The following is an 18379-nucleotide window of genomic DNA, read 5'->3' as shown; positions in this document are numbered from 1 at the left end:
CAGACGAAATTTCTCTCTGGATTCTCTGAGAGGGTCGACCCTGCCTAGCTTGAGTCAACCCCAGCTCATCTCAAGTCGACCCCTCTTTACCTCGAGTTGACCCCAAGCCTGCTGACAGCCTACAGCGAGTTTGCAGAAGTGTTCGCCGAGGTTTCATCTTCCTTCCTTCCATCCACAAGAAGTCTTAGCGTCCATTGCCATTACCAGAGGAAAGAAAAGAGGAAGAAAAAGACATCAAAGAGAAGTTTAGCCCTCGCCTATCATCAAGAAAAAAAATTACAGCAATCCGCTCCCGATCTGTGTCAAGTGGTATCAGAGCCCACTGCATCTCCTTCCGATCTGCATCAATACAGGGGTCGATTCAGTTTCTGTATGGGTCGATTCATTAAATTTTTCACAGATTTTTCAGAGATCTTTAATTTTTTCTGGATTCTTGGAGGTTGTAAGTGCAACTTTTGTCTAGAGTTCTAACCCTTCACATTTAAGCCAACATCATTAGAGTACATATTTAACTCAATTATTTTTGTGATCATCAAAATCCATCCTTTAGGATTAACACTACTAAAGATAAATAAGGACTTCACTAAGATCACTACTGTCGCACTAAGTATGAACGGATTATCTTGCCAGCTAATAAACCTCTGTATCTAAAAGTAAAAGGTCAAATAGGGATTTCAATAGCCCAATAAGTAAGAACAACTTCAACCAGTTGGATTAAGTATGAAAGAAAATTGAACAAAATATGCTCATAAATTAATTCAACATATTTTAGCAAAAATAGAGTTTAACTAAGATTTCATATTTTCAAAATTCTCTAGATATATAAATAGTCAAAAATAAAATTTAACTCAACAATTATACTGACTATGACTACACTTGCAGAATCAGCTTTATTCCTTCATCTCTATCTTCCAGCTCTTCTAAACTTTCTCCATTAGTTGGTGCCCTAATCACATTCCCTAGGATTTCATCCGTGATTAAGATGGGAATGTCCCTGACCTTTGACGAAATCTGACCAAGGCCATACCTAGCATTGCCGTAGAACTCTTTTACAAGGTCGGAGTTGGTCGGAAGGTCTAGTGAGCATACATACTTTCAACCCATCTTCTTCAAATTTGTTCCTATATGAAACCCTTCCCTTTCTAAGAATAGGAAATCAACCTTTCTTTCGGTAGACACCGTTCGGATGGACAACGTAGTGAACGGTATAAGCCTAGGAATGGAAGAAGATGGTGACAGAACAAGAACAAATTCTTGTTGGGATGGTGACGAATTTGTGGGTTCCACCGTTCTATTCGATCGTGCTTTAGATCTTCTTTCTTGTTGCACGATTGGTTGTTTTCTTTTGGGACCGAATGTGATTTGCTTCCTAGGAGCCATGAGGGACCAGCCGAGACCACACTAGGGTTTTAGGGTTTTTAGTTTTTGGAAAGAAAGAAGATGAAAATAGAAATTTTGGAATGTCTGAAACATTAAGTGGAATGGGGGTCAACTCTCAACTAAGTGAATAACGTTTCGGGAGAAAACTATTTTGGAATAGCGGGGGTCGACTCATTTGTTCCATGAGTCGACTCAAGTAAAGCAGGGGTCAACTCTCGACTTAGGTGAGTCGTCCCTTCTATCTGAGACAGTGTTGTATCAGATCCCTGGATGATTCAAACTCTCCCCCTGACTTCATGAGTGGACTTCTCATTACCATGAGTCATCTTCTCATTACTCAAGAACTAAAATTTTCAAATTAAAATCCTCTGAATATGTTTTAATCAATGAGAATAATCGGAAATAATCATGTACGCATTCAATCAAACAATGTTTGTACTACAATTTTAATCAAAATGGGTCATAAATACATAGTTCTCCTCTTATTTCATTAATTTTTTCTTCACTTAAAGGTTTAGTGAAAATGTCAGCAATTTATTTTTCAGTATTAACAAATTCAATTATGATATTTTCGTTTTGAACATCTCTTATGAAATGATGTCTTATTTCTATGTGTTTGGATCTTGAGTGCTGAATTGAATTTTTGGTTAAGTTTATGACACTTGTATTATCACATCTTATGGAGATTTCATTTAGTTTAACACCATAGTCCTCAAGTTGTTGTTTGATCCATAAGATTTGAGTACAACAACTTCCAGTTGCAATGTATTCAACCTCGGTTGTTGACAATGCAACTGAATTTTGTTTCTTGCTAAACTAAAAAATTATATTAGCTCCAAGAAATTGATACGTTCCACTTGTACTTTTTCTGTCTAATCTACAACCGGCAAAATCAGCATCTGAATAGCCAATTAAGTCAATTGTAGAGTCCTTAGAGTACCATAGGCCTAGATTTTGTGTGCCTAATAGATATCTCATGATTCTTTTAATAGCAATTAAGTGGGATTCTTTAAGATTTGATTGATATCTTGCAGATAAACAAACACTGAACATTATATCTAGCCTACAAGCTGTAAGATAAAGTAGAAATCCTATCATGCTTCTATACAGCTTTAAATTAATAGATTTACCTAGCTCATTTTTGTCAATCTTACAAGATGGGGTCATAGACATACCTATTGGCTTTGTATCCTCCATGCCAAACTTTTTTAAGATTTTTCTTGTATACTTACTTTGGCTAATGAAGATACCCTCTCTTGTTTGCTTAATTTGGAGTCCGAGAAAGAAGGTTAGCTCACCCATCATACTCATCTCAAACTCACCCTGCATGAGCTTAGCAAAATCTTCATACAAAGCTTCATTAGTAGCACCAAAAATGATATCAGCAACATATATTTGAACAATCAAGATATCAAAAAAAAAAATTTTGATAAAGAGAGTTTTATCAATATTTCCTCTTAAAAAGTTAATTTTTATCAAAAAATTACTTAGTCTTTCATACCATGCTCTTGGTGCTTATTTTAAACCATATAGTGCTTTGTTGAATTTGTAAACATGATTTGGGAATGTATGGCTTTCAAATTCGGATGGTTGTTCTACATATACTTCTTCAGTAATATAACTATTTAGAAAAGCACTCTTAACATCCATTTGAAAGAGTCTGAAGTTCATATAGCAAGCAAATGATAATAGCAATCCTATGACTTCTAATCTTGCTACAGATGCAAAGGTTTTATCAAAATCTATTTTCTTTTCCTGATTATATCCTTTAGCAACCAACCTAGCTTTGTTTCTTGTCACTAATCCTTCTTCATTAAGTTTGTTTATGAAAATCTATTTAGTTCCAATTATAGAGGAGTTTTCAGGTCTTTCAACTAAATTCCAAACATTATTTCTTTTAAATTGATTAAGTTCATCTTGCATTGCCATTATCCAATTACTGTCTTGTTCAGCTTTTCTAATATCTTTTGTGTTGCCCAGTAGGCAGCCCAAGAGGGGGGGGGGGGGGTGAATTGGGGCTTAATTAAAAATATGAAAATTCAATTTGTACTTAATATAAAGTGTTAGTTAACGATATGAAGACAATGAGACAATGAAAAGCAAAGCACAAAGACACAGGATTTATAGTGGTTCGGAGCTACCCTTGCTCCTATGTCCACTCTCCAAGTTTCACTTGAGATTTTCACTATAATCCTAGAATTACAGCACGGTTATTTTACAAGCTCACAACCTAACTTGTTGTTTTCACGAGATCACAACGAACTCGGTTGGTTTTCACAGGCTCACCAACTAAAACCAATCCGACTGTTTTCACGGGATCACAATCCAACCCAGTTAGTTTTCCTGGATTACCAACCATAACCTAAAACCTTCTGATTCAATCTCTTGATTGAATCAATCAACCAAATATGAGAATAAATATTTAAGTACAAGCTTCTAGAAAAGCAGATAAAAATAGTTTTAAATGAATAAGGAAAAAGAAGCTTCTCAGATGATTTTAGCCGATCGAGACAGTGCTTCTTTTCTTCTGAATCCTTTCCTAGATCAAACAGCAATAAAGGATTCTTCTATTATGGCTCAGGTGTAGAGAAAGAATGGATTCTTGATGATGACTTGCTTTCTCCTAATTTTTCTTTGAATATTCCTTGAGCCCTTGTTTCAAACTAATTTGATTTTTCACTTTGTTTTGGATTTTTCGTTCTTGTTCTTGTTTCATTCTGAATGGTATTTTTATAGCTTAGTTTTGAAAAAACTAGCCGTTATACCCAAAAACTAGCCGTTCTGTCGCGCCTGTCATTTCTGACAAAGAGCCCCGTTGAAGCTCGAGACGGCTCGCCTATTCAGGAGTCGGCTCGACTAAAGTGGGAGACGTCTCATATGAGTCTGGAGTCGGCTCTTGCTGGGAATCCTTTTGTCAAGTTATCGATCAACTTTTCGTTAGAGTTGGCTCGCGTGGTTCGGGAGTCGTCTCGTAACTTCGTCCGCCAAAAACAAGTTTTCTGTCTTTGTCTGAGAGAGTCGTCCCGAACAAGTGAAGAGGTGACTCGCGCTTCGTCCGTGGATAGGAGATGATTCGCACCTAACTCGGGTTGACTCATGCTTTGCGACTCGAAATACACTTTCTGTCTGCCTGAAAGAGTCGTCTCGTAACTTTCGGAAGTCGTCTCGTGCTTTGTCTGAAGGATGGAAGATGGCTCGCGCTTGATTCGAGTCGACTCGCGCTTTGCAACCGAAAATATTTCTTTCTATCTTTCTGAGAGAGTTGACTCGTGCTTTGTGGAGATGGCTTGAAGGTGTGCTAATGTTCTATGCTTGTGCCGGAGTCGACTCGAACTTTCTGGGAGTCGACTCGAACTCGAAAAAGTGCTTGAGTGGTTCTGAAGCTTGACTCTAAGATCCATGAACCATTTCTAAGTTATTCTTTTGAAGTTGTAGCATTGTTATCCTGAAGATACTTGTTTAAAGCTGTTAGTCCAATAAAGAATACACTCAAAATATTTTGGCACATCAAAACCAAATTAGGGATTAATCAATTACTCAACAATCTCCCCCTTTTTGATGATAACAAAATATTGAGTGTTTTCAACCAAGTATAAATTGCATAAGTAAATTCAATCAAGAATGTATGCTCATTTTTTTAATTTATCCGAGATATGAAAGATATGAGCAATAAACTTTAATATTATAATGCTCCCCCTTTCACTTGGAATTGTATGTAAACTTTATTGTTTAGCCATTGTGAGTCTTTACATTGATGAATTAGTGAATTAGTGGAGACATGTGAGTCCTCAATTTGTGTAAACATCGTTTACTTAGCTCCCCCTAGATTAGTGCATTTAATTTTACTTGGCTCCCCCTAAATTTGTGCATTCTTTACCAGTTTTACTTGGTCCTTGTTTTCCTAACTCTTCTCCCCCTTTTTGTCATCAGCAAAAATATAATAGAAGAGAGCAGCAAATATAAAAGACTGATAAGAAATGGAGCATTTCATTTCATCAAAAGAGTGTATACATTTTTGATGTAGGAGTAGGTTTAAGAAGTACATCACTTGTGAGAGAAAAAAAAATGACATGAGTTAGTAGTTCAAGCAGCAGGCACACCAGTAATCCTATTCTTCTTCTGAGGTAATATATTCAGGACTACTAGCCCTAGAAGGAGGACCTCTAGGAAAATGCCTAAGGCATCTAGTACGGGAGGCAATCTGTGTATGCTGAGGGGGTCTAGAATGCTTGTTGGCTCTCCCTCTAGAAGCACGACCTCTGGAGGATGATGCTGCTGGCTATCGTCCTAGACTATTAGCAATCCTTTCAACTTCTATCTCAAGGCGCTGGAGTTTGGCTTCTATGGCCTCAATCCTCTGGATACCCTGTTCTATCTTTTCGGTGAGTTTGGCGCTCACTTCATCTGCAACCATTTTGGCCATTTTCTTCATTTGATCATCATCAAGTCCCATAGAAAATTTTGCTGGCTGTCCAGATGATTCAGAAGATGAGCTATAGGGAGGTGCAATCTGTGCTTGTATTTGGCTAGACTCACCTTCTTCCAAGTATCTGGAACTTTTTCTTTGCCATTTTCTCTTTATTTTACTGAAACCCATTCTGTGCAAGGATTTTTCATTATATACCTCAGCATTGTGGAGTACTATCTGTGGTTCATTTTTAGGAATGACAACCCCAAAAGCTCTAAACAGCAAGGTGAGAACCATTCCATAGGGTATATACTTAGTCTGATTTTTGTGGCTGCCTCTCTCATATAGATCATCATCATTCTTGGTATATTTAATTGAATGTCCGTTATCACATAGTACATAACCACAATGTCTCTTTCGGTTAGCCTCTCAAAATGTTTCTGAGGATGATAGTGTTATTTCGATGATTGACACAACCATTGAGGAAATATCAAATTAGAAATACAATTTAATGTGATACATCACTAATGAATACGACACCCTCGATACATTAAGAGAATGAGAACAAGATGTCTTCCAATGATTAATAACGAGATAAAATTTGTAATAGAAAAGGAATAGAGAATTCTTAATTCTAATTCAGCAAGGTTTCAAGTGAAATATACTCTTAAGAAAAAAACAGTGATTTTCATTGTTAAGAGTATGTAGCACTACCATAGCATACACTCAAAATTGCTTGAAATATATTTCATTGATTATATGGATTAGTCTAACCTCAAGATGCAGCAAAGTGTGGAATGAGTCGACCTCAACTTTAGTGGAGTCAACCCTGGCACATCATGGAACCATCTGGCACACCCCTGCAAAAATGGCACAGATGAACAGTAAGTGGAGTCGACCTCATGCATGCTTGAGTCGACCCCAGGAGTGGAGCCGATCCCAAAGAACCTTGAGTCGACCCCAGCTTCAAGCCTCAAGAAAACAACTCTCTGAAATTTACTGAGAGGGCCGACTCCAACCTTCCTTGAGCCGACCCCAGCTGGAGCCGACTCCAGAAATACTTGAGCCGACCCCAAATGAACATGAGCCGACCCCAACTGAACATGAGCCGACCCCAAGGATATATGCTCAAAAACCATATCTCTGAAATCCCTGAGAGAGTCGACCCCAATGGAGTTTGAGTCGACCCCACTGTAGTATGGGTCGACCCCAAGAAAGCTTGAGTCGACCCCAATGAGAACAGCCGGAAATTCAAAGTTCTGTGATTCTTGAGAGGGCCGACCCCACTGTAGCAGGAGTCGACCCCAGTGAAAGTTGGGTCGACCCTAGAGGAAGCTGAGTCGACCCCAAGTCTGATGAACAGTAAGTTGAGTCGACCCCAGAAAAGTTTGGGTCGACCCCAGCACGGGCAGAGGCATAACGGCTAGTTTTGCAGAAGTACTTTTTGACCTCTCAACGGCTAGTAATGGATAGTTTTTCAAATCTAACCAATGAAGAGTGATCAAAAGATGTGAAAAAGTATTTAAAGTGACACTATTCATCAGAGCAAGTATCCTTTTGCATAAAAATCAAAGCTCATTCAAGAAAGAAAAAGTCCTAGCATTCTTCATTCAAGTGCTTCATTCAAAGAGCCAAAAGAAAGTGGTTGAGCAGATTCTGAGAAACATTAAGAGCTCCACCAACCCTTGAAGAGTGAAGCAATCTTGACAAAGAAGAGAAAAGTCTTATCAGAGCGATAACTACATTCTAAACTCTTTTTTGTAGCTCATAATTGTTATATTTGCTTATCTAGAAGTTTCAACTTTCTTCTTCTTAATCATTTTGTAAGGTTTGTTGGTGAGCCCGTAAAACCAACGGTGTAGATTTGTTGGTGAACCCGTAAAACCAACGGTGAAGGTTTGTTGGTGAGCCCGTAAAACCAACATAGGTTTTTGTGTTGGGTTGTGGAGCCTGATCCATTCCCTTTTTCAAGACCCCTATGTGCACTATGGTGGTGGAGGATCAAGGAAAGACAAGTCGGAAAGAGTTCGAGAAGATTCAGAGTTGAATCAGCAAAGAAAAAAAAAACTTCAGCAAGGTCCGGAGTCGACTCCAGCAGACTTGGAGTCGACTCTGGCACGCAGGCAGACTTGGCACAGTTTTGGAGTCGACTCCAGATCCATAGGAGTCGACTCCCCAGGGTTGGAGTCGACTCGAGAACTCCAGGAGTCGACTCCCACAGGCAGACAGAGAGGCGTTTTCTGTGGACTGTGGCCGAGTCGACTCACAGAATTGTGGGAGTCGACTCGAGCACGATTTTCACGCGAGGGTGAGTTATGAACCGGGTTCAAGCCAAGATTTTTTAAGCCCTAATCAAAGTAAGAGTTTGGGAGGTATATATAGACTTCTTGAGGGACACGAGAGGTGTGTGGCAACCTTGAGAAACCCTAGAACTCATCAACGAGAAGTTCCAAAAGGAGATCCTTTGTGTGCATCAGGAAGACGACACGTTGCTCGTCTTGAGAGAGATTGTTTGCTATAAGAAAGAGAGTTTGTTCTCTTCTCTTGAATCTCTGTAACTTTCTTTGATCATATAGTGAAATATTGATCTGTGCGGCTGTGGACGTAGGAGCAAGAGACTCCGAACCACATAATCTTGAGTGTCTTGTGCATTTTTTTTTTTTTGTTTCTTGCCGTGTTCTTGTTTCTCCTACTATTCCTTATATTCCGCAATCGTAGGGTTGATTCCCTAACAACTGGTATCAGAGCCATCAAGTTCAAAGAAAAAGGTGGGAGCAATGGCGGCTGAAGAAGGCAAGGTCAAGATTGACAGATTTGACGGCAAAGACTTTGGTTTCTGGAAGATGCAGATCGAAGATTATTTATATCAGAAGAAACTTCATCTACCTCTTGAAGGTATGAAACCGACAGATATGTCACAGGCCGACTGGGATTTAATAGATCGTCAGGCTTTGGGAGTTGTTCGCTTGACGTTGGCTCGAAACGTTGCGTTCAACGTTTTGGAAGAGAAGACAACAGCAGGTTTGCTGAGAGCATTGTCGAATATGTATGAAAAACCCTCGGCCTCCAACAAGGTGTACCTGATGCGCCGTTTATTCAATCTGAAGATGAGTGAAGGTTCCTCAGTTACGGATCACATTAATGAGTTCAATCTGATTACGAGCCAGTTGAGTTCGGTGGAAATTAGTTTTGAGGATGAAGTTCGTGCCCTAATTCTTCTATCCTCCTTGCCAGAAAGTTGGGGTGCAACGGTGACAGCTGTAAGCAGTTCCTGCGGCTCAAACAAACTGAAGTTTGAGGAGGTCCGAAATCTGATACTCAGTGAAGATATCAGAAGGAGGGAGTCTGGTGTGAAATCTGGTTCGATTCTGAACACATCTGAAGGCAGAGGAAGAACTGTGCAACGCAGTGAAAACCGTGGCAGATCGAAGTCTAAGAGGAGGAGCAAGTCTAGATCAAAAGGCGATGGCTGCTGGCATTGTGGCAAGATGGGCCACACGAGGAAGAATTGTTGGCTTAGAAAGAAGAATCCAAGCAAGGGGCAGAACGAGGTGTCCGTGAATGCAACCACAGATGAAGCCAACGATGCTTTGATTCTCAGCGTGGACAGCCCTATGGAATCGTGGATACTAGACTCTGGAGCTTCGTTTCATTCTACCTCACGGAAGGAGTGTATGCTAAACTACACTGCAGGAGACTTCGGAAAGGTTTATCTCGCTGATGATGAGCCTTTAGATATTGTGGGGACAGGTGAAGTTCATATCAGGATGATGAATCAGTCAGTGTGGAAACTGAAGAATGTGAGGCATGTCCCAGGCTTGAAGAGAAACTTGATTTCTGTTGGGCAGCTTGACAGCGAAGGCTATGTTACTACCTTCGTAGGTGGTTCATGGAAAATCACCAAAGGAGCTATGGTGATAGCACGTGGGAACAAGTTGGGGACTCTCTACATGACCAATGACACCAAGGATACGGTGGCATTAACAGAAACAGGTGCAGATAGTTGTCTTTGGCATCGCAGACTTGGACATATGAGTGAGAAAGGTATGAAGATGATGGTGAAGAAGAACAAGCTAGCAGATCTGAAAACTGTTGATGTAGGTCTCTGTGAAGACTGCATATTTGGGAAGCAGAAAAAGGTTAGTTTCTCAAAGGGTGGAAGAACACCGAAGACAGAAAAGCTAGAGCTTGTACACACAGATGTGTGGGGGCCTTCACCGGTTGCATCTCTTGGAGGCTCACACTATTATGTCACGTTCATTGACGACTCTACCAGAAAGGTTTGGATTTATTTCATGAAGCACAAATCAGAGGTATTTGTCACCTTCAAAAAGTGGAAAAGTCTGGTGGAGAATGAATCTGGTGCAAAGATAAAACGACTAAGGTCTGACAATGGCGGTGAGTATGACAGCAGTGAGTTCAAGGAATTCTGCGCAGTGAATGGAATCCGAATGGAGAAGACAATACCGAGCACACCGCAGCAAAATGGGGTGGCTGAGCGAATGAACAGAATCCTGAACGAGAGAGCCAATAGTATGAGGATCCATGCTGGTTTGCCCAAGATGTTTTGGGCTGAGGCAGTCAACACCGCAGCGTATCTAATAAACAGAGGCCCGTCGGTTCCCCTAGATTGCAAATTGCCTGAAGAAGAGTGGACAGGAAAAATAGTAAATTTGTCACACTTGAGGGTCTTTGGGTGTGTCTCCTTTGTGCACATTAATGTAGAGAAAAGGGACAAGCTAGATGCAAAGTCCAGAAAGTGTTTCTTCATTGGATATGGTACAGATGATTTTGGTTACAAGTTTTGGGATGTGCAGAACCAGAAGGTCATCAGAAGCAAGGATGTGATATTCAATGAGCGAGTTCTCTATAAGGACAAGAATACTTCAGATCTTGAGAGTGCAGGGGAGCAAAGCAAGGAAAAACAGCAAGTTGAGCTGCAAGAGATTACAGAAGAAGATGTTGCCAAAAGATTTCAGAAAAATTCTGAAAATTCAGAAACTGTTGTGGCACAACCTCAACCAAGTATACCACAGCTGAGAAGATCTACAAGAATCTCGAGACAACCGGATAGATATTCATCCTCTTTACATTATCTGCTATTGACAGATGGAGGTGAACCCGAGTGTTATGAAGAAGCCATGGAAAGTGAAGATTCGGTGAAGTGGGAGTTAGCCATGAAGGACGAGATGAAGTCCTTGGATAGAAATCAAACTTGGGAACTCAGTTCACTACCAGAAGGCAAGAAGGCTTTACAGAACAAGTGGGTCTACAAAGTTAAAGAGGAACATGATGGCAGCAAAAGGTACAAAGCAAGGTTGGTTGTGAAAGGCTTCCAACAGAAGGAAGGTATCGACTACACTGAGATTTTCTCTCCGGTAGTCAAATATTCAACAATCAGAGTGACTCTGAGTATTGTGGCAGCAGAAAACCTATATTTGGAGTAGTTGGATGTTACGACTGCATTTCTCCATGGAGATTGATGAAGACATCTACATGCAGCAACCTGTCGGCTTTGCAGTCCCTGGCAAGGAGAACCTTGTATGCAAGCTGAAGAGAAGTTTGTATGGTTTGAAACAGGCCCCGAGGTTGTGGTACAAAAAGTTCGATGGATTCATGATCAACAATGGTTTTGTAAGATGTCAAGAAGATCATTGCTGTTATCTTAAGGTACTTGATGGCAGTTTTATCATCTTACTTTTGTATGTTGACGACATGTTGATAGCCGGACCGAACCTACAAGAGATTGAAAGATGGAAGAAAGAGCTATCAAGGAAGTTTGCAATGAAAGACATGGGTGCAGCAAAACAGATGCTTGGGCTGAGGATTGAAAGGGATAAGGTGGCTGGAACACTGAAGCTTTCTCAAGCTAACTACATTGATAAGGTGTTGAATAGATTCAATATGACAGATGCAGATTTTGTGAAGACACCTTTAGCGAGCCATTTCAAACTTTCAAAAGAGCAATCACCCAAGGATGATGAGGAGCTGAAGAAGATGTCAAGGGTACCATATGCTTCAGCTATAGGCAGCTTGATGTATGCTATGATATGCACGAGACCCGACATTGCACATGCAGTGGGAGCTGTGAGCAGATACATGGCCAATCTGGGTAGACAACATTGGGAGGCTGTCAAGTGGATCCTAAGATATTTGAAAGATACCAGAAATGTAGGTTTGTGTTATAGAAAAGGCAGTCAAACACTACAAGGTTTTGTGGATGCAGACCTGGGAGGTGATACTGACACTAGAAGAAGCACCACAGGGTATGTTTATACCATAGGCGGAACAGCAGTGAGCTGGTTCTCACAATTGCAAAAGATCGTTGCTCTTTCGACAGCAGAGGCAGAATATGTTGCCATTACAGAAGCCAGCAAGGAGATGATTTGGCTGCAGAACCTTCTGAAAGAGCTGGGCAGAGAACAGAACTGTAGTGTACTATTCTGCGACAGTCAGAGTGCTATTCACTTAGCTAAGAACCCAATGTTTCATGCGAGAACGAAGCACATACAACTGAGGTATCACTTCATCAGGAAGTTGCTAGAAGATGGCAGTTTGTTACTTGAGAAGATTCAAGGAGCAAAGAATTCAGCTGATATGTTGACTAAGACAGTCACTACAGAGAAATTGAGGCTATGCATGGCCTCAATTGGCCTCCAAAGCTAGTTGAATGGAGGTGCCGCACAGAGAATACAGATCAAGATATAGAAGTTTGTTTATTTTTTAGATAGATGCACAATTGGATGTATCAGTCTCCAAGTGGGAGAGTTGTTGGATTGTGGAGCCTGATCCATTCCCTTTTTCAAGACCCCTATGTGCACTATGGTGGTGGAGGATCAAGGAAAGACAAGCCGGAAAGAGTTCGAGAAGATTCAGAGTTGAATCAGCAAAGAAAAAAAAAACTTCAGCAAGGTCCGGAGTCGACTCCAGCAGACTTGGAGTCGACTCTGGCACGCAGGCAGACTTGGCACAGTTTTGGAGTCGACTCCAGATCCATAGGAGTCGACTCCCCAGTGTTGGAGTCGACTCGAGAACTCCAGGAGTCGACTCCCACAGGCAGACAGAGAGGCGTTTTCTGTGGACTGTGGCCGAGTCGACTCGCAGAATTGCGGGAGTCGACTCGAACACGATTTTCACGCGAGGGTGAGTTATGAACCGGGTTCAAGCCAAGGTTTTTTAAGCCCTAATCAAAGTAAGAGTTTGGGAGGTATATATAGACTTCTTGAGGGACACGAGAGGTGTGTGGCAACCTTGAGAAACCCTAGAACTCATCAACGAGAAGTTCCAAAAGGAGATCCTTTGTGTGCATCAGGAAGACGACACGTTGCTCGTCTTGAGAGAGATTGTTTGCTGTAAGAAAGAGAGTTTGTTCTCTTCTCTTGAATCTCTGTAACTTTCTTTGATCATATAGTGAAATATTGATCTGTGCGGCTGTGGACGTAGGAGCAAGAGACTCCGAACCACATAATCTTGAGTGTCTTGTGCGTTTTTTTTTTTTTTTTGTTTCTTGCCGTGTTCTTGTTTCTCCTACTATTCCTTATATTCCGCAATCGTAGGGTTGATTCCCTAACATTTTGGTGATCCCGGAAAACCAAAGTGTAAAGATTTTTGGATTGTGAGCCCGAAAAATAATCCAACTGTAATCCGTGGGATTATAATGAATTCCCAAGGGGATGCTTGGGGAGTGGACGTAGGTGCTTAGGAGAGCACCGAACCACTATACTTCTTGTGTGTTTTCCTTGTGTGTCTTTCTATTTTCACTACACGCACTTAATTAGTATTAACTAAGCGATTCAATCTTCTAACAATTTAATTGGGGAACCAAAAAATTTAGAAGAACCAATTCACCGCCCTCTTGGCTTGTCACTTTGGGCAATAAGTGGTATCAGAGCAAGGTGCTCTCATAGTATTTGTTGATCTTACGATCAAGAGTCAAAGATTATGATAACTCAAGTAGGATGTTCTATGAGCGAGGGACAATCCACAAATAGATCACCCTTGTTTAATGGCACTAATTACACTTATTGGAAATCTAGGATGAGGATATTCATTCAAGCACTAGACTATGACTTGTGGAATATCTAACTAGAGGCCCACACACACCCACAATTAGTATAGAGGGCACAATCATTCCTAAACCTGAAATAGATTGGAATGAGAGTGATAGAAGACTAGCATAATTAAATACTAAAGCAATTAATGCGCTTTACTGCTCACTAGATATAAGTGAATTTAATAGAATATCCACATGCATCTCCGCGAAAGAAATTTGGGATAGACTAGAGGTCCCACATGAAGGAACTAATCAAGTTAAAGAGTCAAAAATAAATATATTGGTACATAAGTATGAATTGTTTAAAATAGAGTCCACAGAGTCCATAACTGAAATATTCATTAGATTCACGGAAATAATAAATGGACTAAAGAGTTTAGAAAAGTCTTATACTAACTCTGAACTAGTGTGAAAAATTCTCAGGTCTCTACCAAGAGTTTGGGAGGCCAAGGTAACTGCAATTCAAGAAGCAAAGGACCTCAATATACTACAATTGGAAGAACTTCTAGGATCACTCATGACCCATGAGTTGACCATGAGGCAAAATTCAGAAGATGAGGCCAAGAAAAGAAAGACCATTGCCTTGAAGTCTACAACTCCAAAATAGGAAATTGAATCAGAAGAATTTGATGATGAGGAAGAATATGATGAAGAAGGAATGGCTATGCTTGCAAGAAAATTCAAAAAATTTATGAGAGAAAAGAAAAAATTTCATAAAAGGAAGCCCTTCCTCAATGGTAGCTCGAGCAAGGAAAAGAAAAAGGACAAAGAGAAAGAAAGGGAAACGCCAATTTGCTATGAGTGTAACAAGCCCGGGCATTTCAAGATAGATTATCCAGAATTGAAATGGATGGCAAGAAAACTTAAAAAGAGGAACCTCATAGCTGAATGGAGTGAAAGTGAGGAGTCAAGTTCGGAAGAGGAAGATCAACAAGAGACGGCTCAAATCTACTACATGGCCAATGACGATGAGGAGTGTCTTGCAGCTAATAAGAGGGATAAACAATGGTATCTAGATAGCGGCTGTTCAAGACACATGACAGGTGATATAGAACAATTTGTCACTTTGGAATCTAAGGAGGGTGGAGTGGTAACCTATGGAGACAATGTAAAAGGACTTATCATTGGAAAGGGTAAAATTTATATTACTCCATCCACTTTTATAGAAAATATTTTATTAGTTAATGGTTTGAAACATAACTTACTTAGCATAAGTCAATTTTGTGATAAAAGTTTTAAAGTCACATTTGAAGCCTCAGTATGCATAATTATAAATCCTAAAGAGAATAACATTGTACTTATGGGACATAGGCATGGAAATATTTATATGGTAGATATTCATGATTTAGGCAAGAAAAATGGATTATGCTTAATTACTAATGAAGAAAGAAAAAGTGAAACAAGTTGGCTTTGGCACCGTAGACTAGGACATGCTAGTATGGACTTAATATCAAAACTAGTCAAAAAGGATTTGATAAAAGATGTGCCAAAATTGATCTTTGAAAAAGACAAAATCTGTGGACCATGCTCATTAGGAAAGCAAACAAAATCATCCTTCAAATCAAATAATATAGTATCAACCACTAGGCCCTTTGAACTCATACACATGGATATATTTGGGCCTACTAGAACTACAAGTCTAGGAGGAAAAAAGTATGGACTAGTTATAGTAGATGATTTCTCAAGATATACATGGGTTTCATTTCTTGCATATAAGAATGAAGCATTTTCTGCATTCTTGAAATATTATAAAAATATCATAACTGAAAATAAGCTCATCTTAATTGCAATTCGAAGTGATCATGGAACTGAATTTTTCAACACTTTGAAGAATTTTGTAATGAAAATGGTATCTCACATCAATTTTCAGCACCTAGAACGCCTCAACAAAATGGGGTTGTTGAAAGAAAAAATAGGACCTTAGCAGAAATGGCACACACAATGTTGTGTGAGTCAAATCTTCCAAAGTACTTTTGGGCTGAAGCTATAAGTACTGCTTGCCATATTCTAAATCGTATTTTAATACGACCTATAACTAAAAAAACTCCTTATGAACTTTGGAAGAATAAGAAACCAACTGCTAAATATCTTAGAGTATTTGGATGTAGATATTCTATTTTAAACAATGGCAAGGAGGATCTAAGTAAATTTGATGCCAAGTCAGATGAAGGTATCTTCTTAGGATACTCTACATCTAGCAGGGCATATAGAGTGTTCAACAAAAGAACTCTTGTAGTTGAAGAGTCAATTAATATCATTTTTGATGAGTCTGATAGTGAGTCTCCTAGGAGAGAAAATACTTTTGATGATGATGCAGGAATTATTGCGTTTGAAAAATTGAATCTTAATGACGTGCCAAATCAAGAAAAGGATGATGATCGTGTGCCACCACAATCATAAGACTTGCCAAAAAAATGGAGGTACGCACATGGACACCCTAAAGACTTAATCATTGGTGATCCAACTCAAGGGATAAGAACTCGATTCTCTCTTAGAAATTTAAATGACTATCTTGCTTTTGTTTCACAAATAGAACCTAAGACTTATGAAGAAGCTGAAAATGACATAAACTTGATTAATGCTATGCAAGAAGAATTAAATCAATTTAAAAGAAGCAATGTCTGGACATTAACTGAGAGACCAAAGCATAATTCTGTAATTGGAACAAAATGGGTTTTTAGAAATAAACTAGATGAAAATGGGGTAGTTTTAAGAAATAAAGTTAGACTTGTAGCTAAAGGATACAATTAAGAATAAGAGATAGATTTTGAAGAAATATTTGCTCCCGTGGCTAGATTAGAAGCTATTAGATTACTTCTAGCATTTGCATGCTTCATGGACTTCAAATTATATCAAATAGATGTAAAAGGTGCCTTCTTAAATGGTTATATAGAAGAAGAAGTATATATAGAGCAACCGCCTGGTTTTGAGAATCATGAATTTCTTGATCATGTATTTAGATTACATAAGGCACTATATGGATTGAAACAAGCACCTAGGGCATGGTATGATCGACTAAGCAAATTTATGTTAAATAATGATTTCAGTAGAGAAAATGTAGATAAAACACTTTTTCTCAAGAGAAAAGATAAAAATTTGCTAGTAGTACAAATATATGTAGATGACATAATTTTCGGTGCCACGAATGATAGTCTTTGCAAAGAATTTGCTGAATTAATGCAAGGAGAATTCGAGATGAGTATGATGGAAGAACTGAATTTCTTTCTTGGATTGCAAGTCAAGCAAACTAACGAAGGCATCTTTATTCATCAAACTAAGTACACAAAGAAAATATTAAAGAAGTTTGGAAATAAAAATTATAAGGGAATAGGCACCCCAATGAACCCCACTAGTAAGCTAGACAAAGATGAAAAAGGAAAAAGTGTAGATATGAGGCTCTATAGAGGCTTAATTGGATCTTTGCTTTACCTTACTGCTAATAGGCCAGACATAGTATTTAGTGTGGGAATATATGCTAGATACCAATCAGATCCTAAGGAGTCACATCTAAGTGCATTCAAAAGAATCCTTAGATATTTGAGAGGAACCACAAACATAGGATTATGGTACTCTAAAGACTCCTGTCTAGATTTGCTTGCATATTCTGATGCAGATTTTGCTGGATGCAAATTAGATAGAAAGAGCACTAGTGGAACATGTCAATTCTTAGGAAATAACTTAGTATCATGGTTTAGCAAAAAGCAGAATTCAGTAGCATTGTCAACGGCTGAGGCCAAATATATAGCTGCCGGAAGTTGCTGTGCTCAAGTACTATGGCTCAAGCAACAACTAGAGGACTATGGAATTAAACTAGATAATATTCCTATAAAGTGTGATAACACTAGTGCCATTAACCTTACTAAAAATTCGGTTCAGCACTCTAAAGCCAAACATATTGAAATAAGGTATCATTTCATTAGAGATCATGTACAAAACGGGAATGTATATATTGAACATGTATGTACTGATGAGAGCACAAAAGTGCGATCTACACGCTGCTTAAATTAATATTATTGCTAACAAATAATGATAAAAGTGCTACATTAATTTTATATTTTTATTTGGCACAGATTATCGTAAATTAGAGTTTAAATGTGCATTTGGTACAATTTGGATTGATTCATGACTTCAAGCCTAATTACACTGGAGCAGAATTGAACCTGGTCAAACACACTTGCACTCGAGCAACACTTGTCTACTTGTCACAGTCCCTTAAGTGCATTGGAATTCAAAATAAAGAAAGAGATCAGCAGCATGTCTAGCTTCCTTCTCGTCTCATCCCGTGCGGCCATTTGAAGAAGATCACGATGCAGCCGTCTAAGTCCAATCCCCCGCGTCCGCCCGCATGGAAGAGATCCCGATCCTTCTCAATCGGACCACATAATTAGAATCCCACGCATCTCACGTGCATCGTCAGCATTCCCCAGCCGTTTGTGAGCTTCCACTCAGCATCCCGAGCCCAACATTCAGCTGTCCGTGGTGATCTCCTTCCATCCGTGCATCCACGCTTCTGCCTTCCAGGAGTCTCTCCATCGTGT

This window comes from Phoenix dactylifera, chromosome 4, assembly GCF_051530095.1.
Source record: "Phoenix dactylifera cultivar Ajwa chromosome 4, Ajwa_hap1_PhDact_Kaust_v1.1, whole genome shotgun sequence".
NCBI classification, from domain to species: Eukaryota; Viridiplantae; Streptophyta; class Magnoliopsida; order Arecales; family Arecaceae; genus Phoenix; species Phoenix dactylifera.
Note: the sequence above shows the minus strand (reverse complement) of the source record.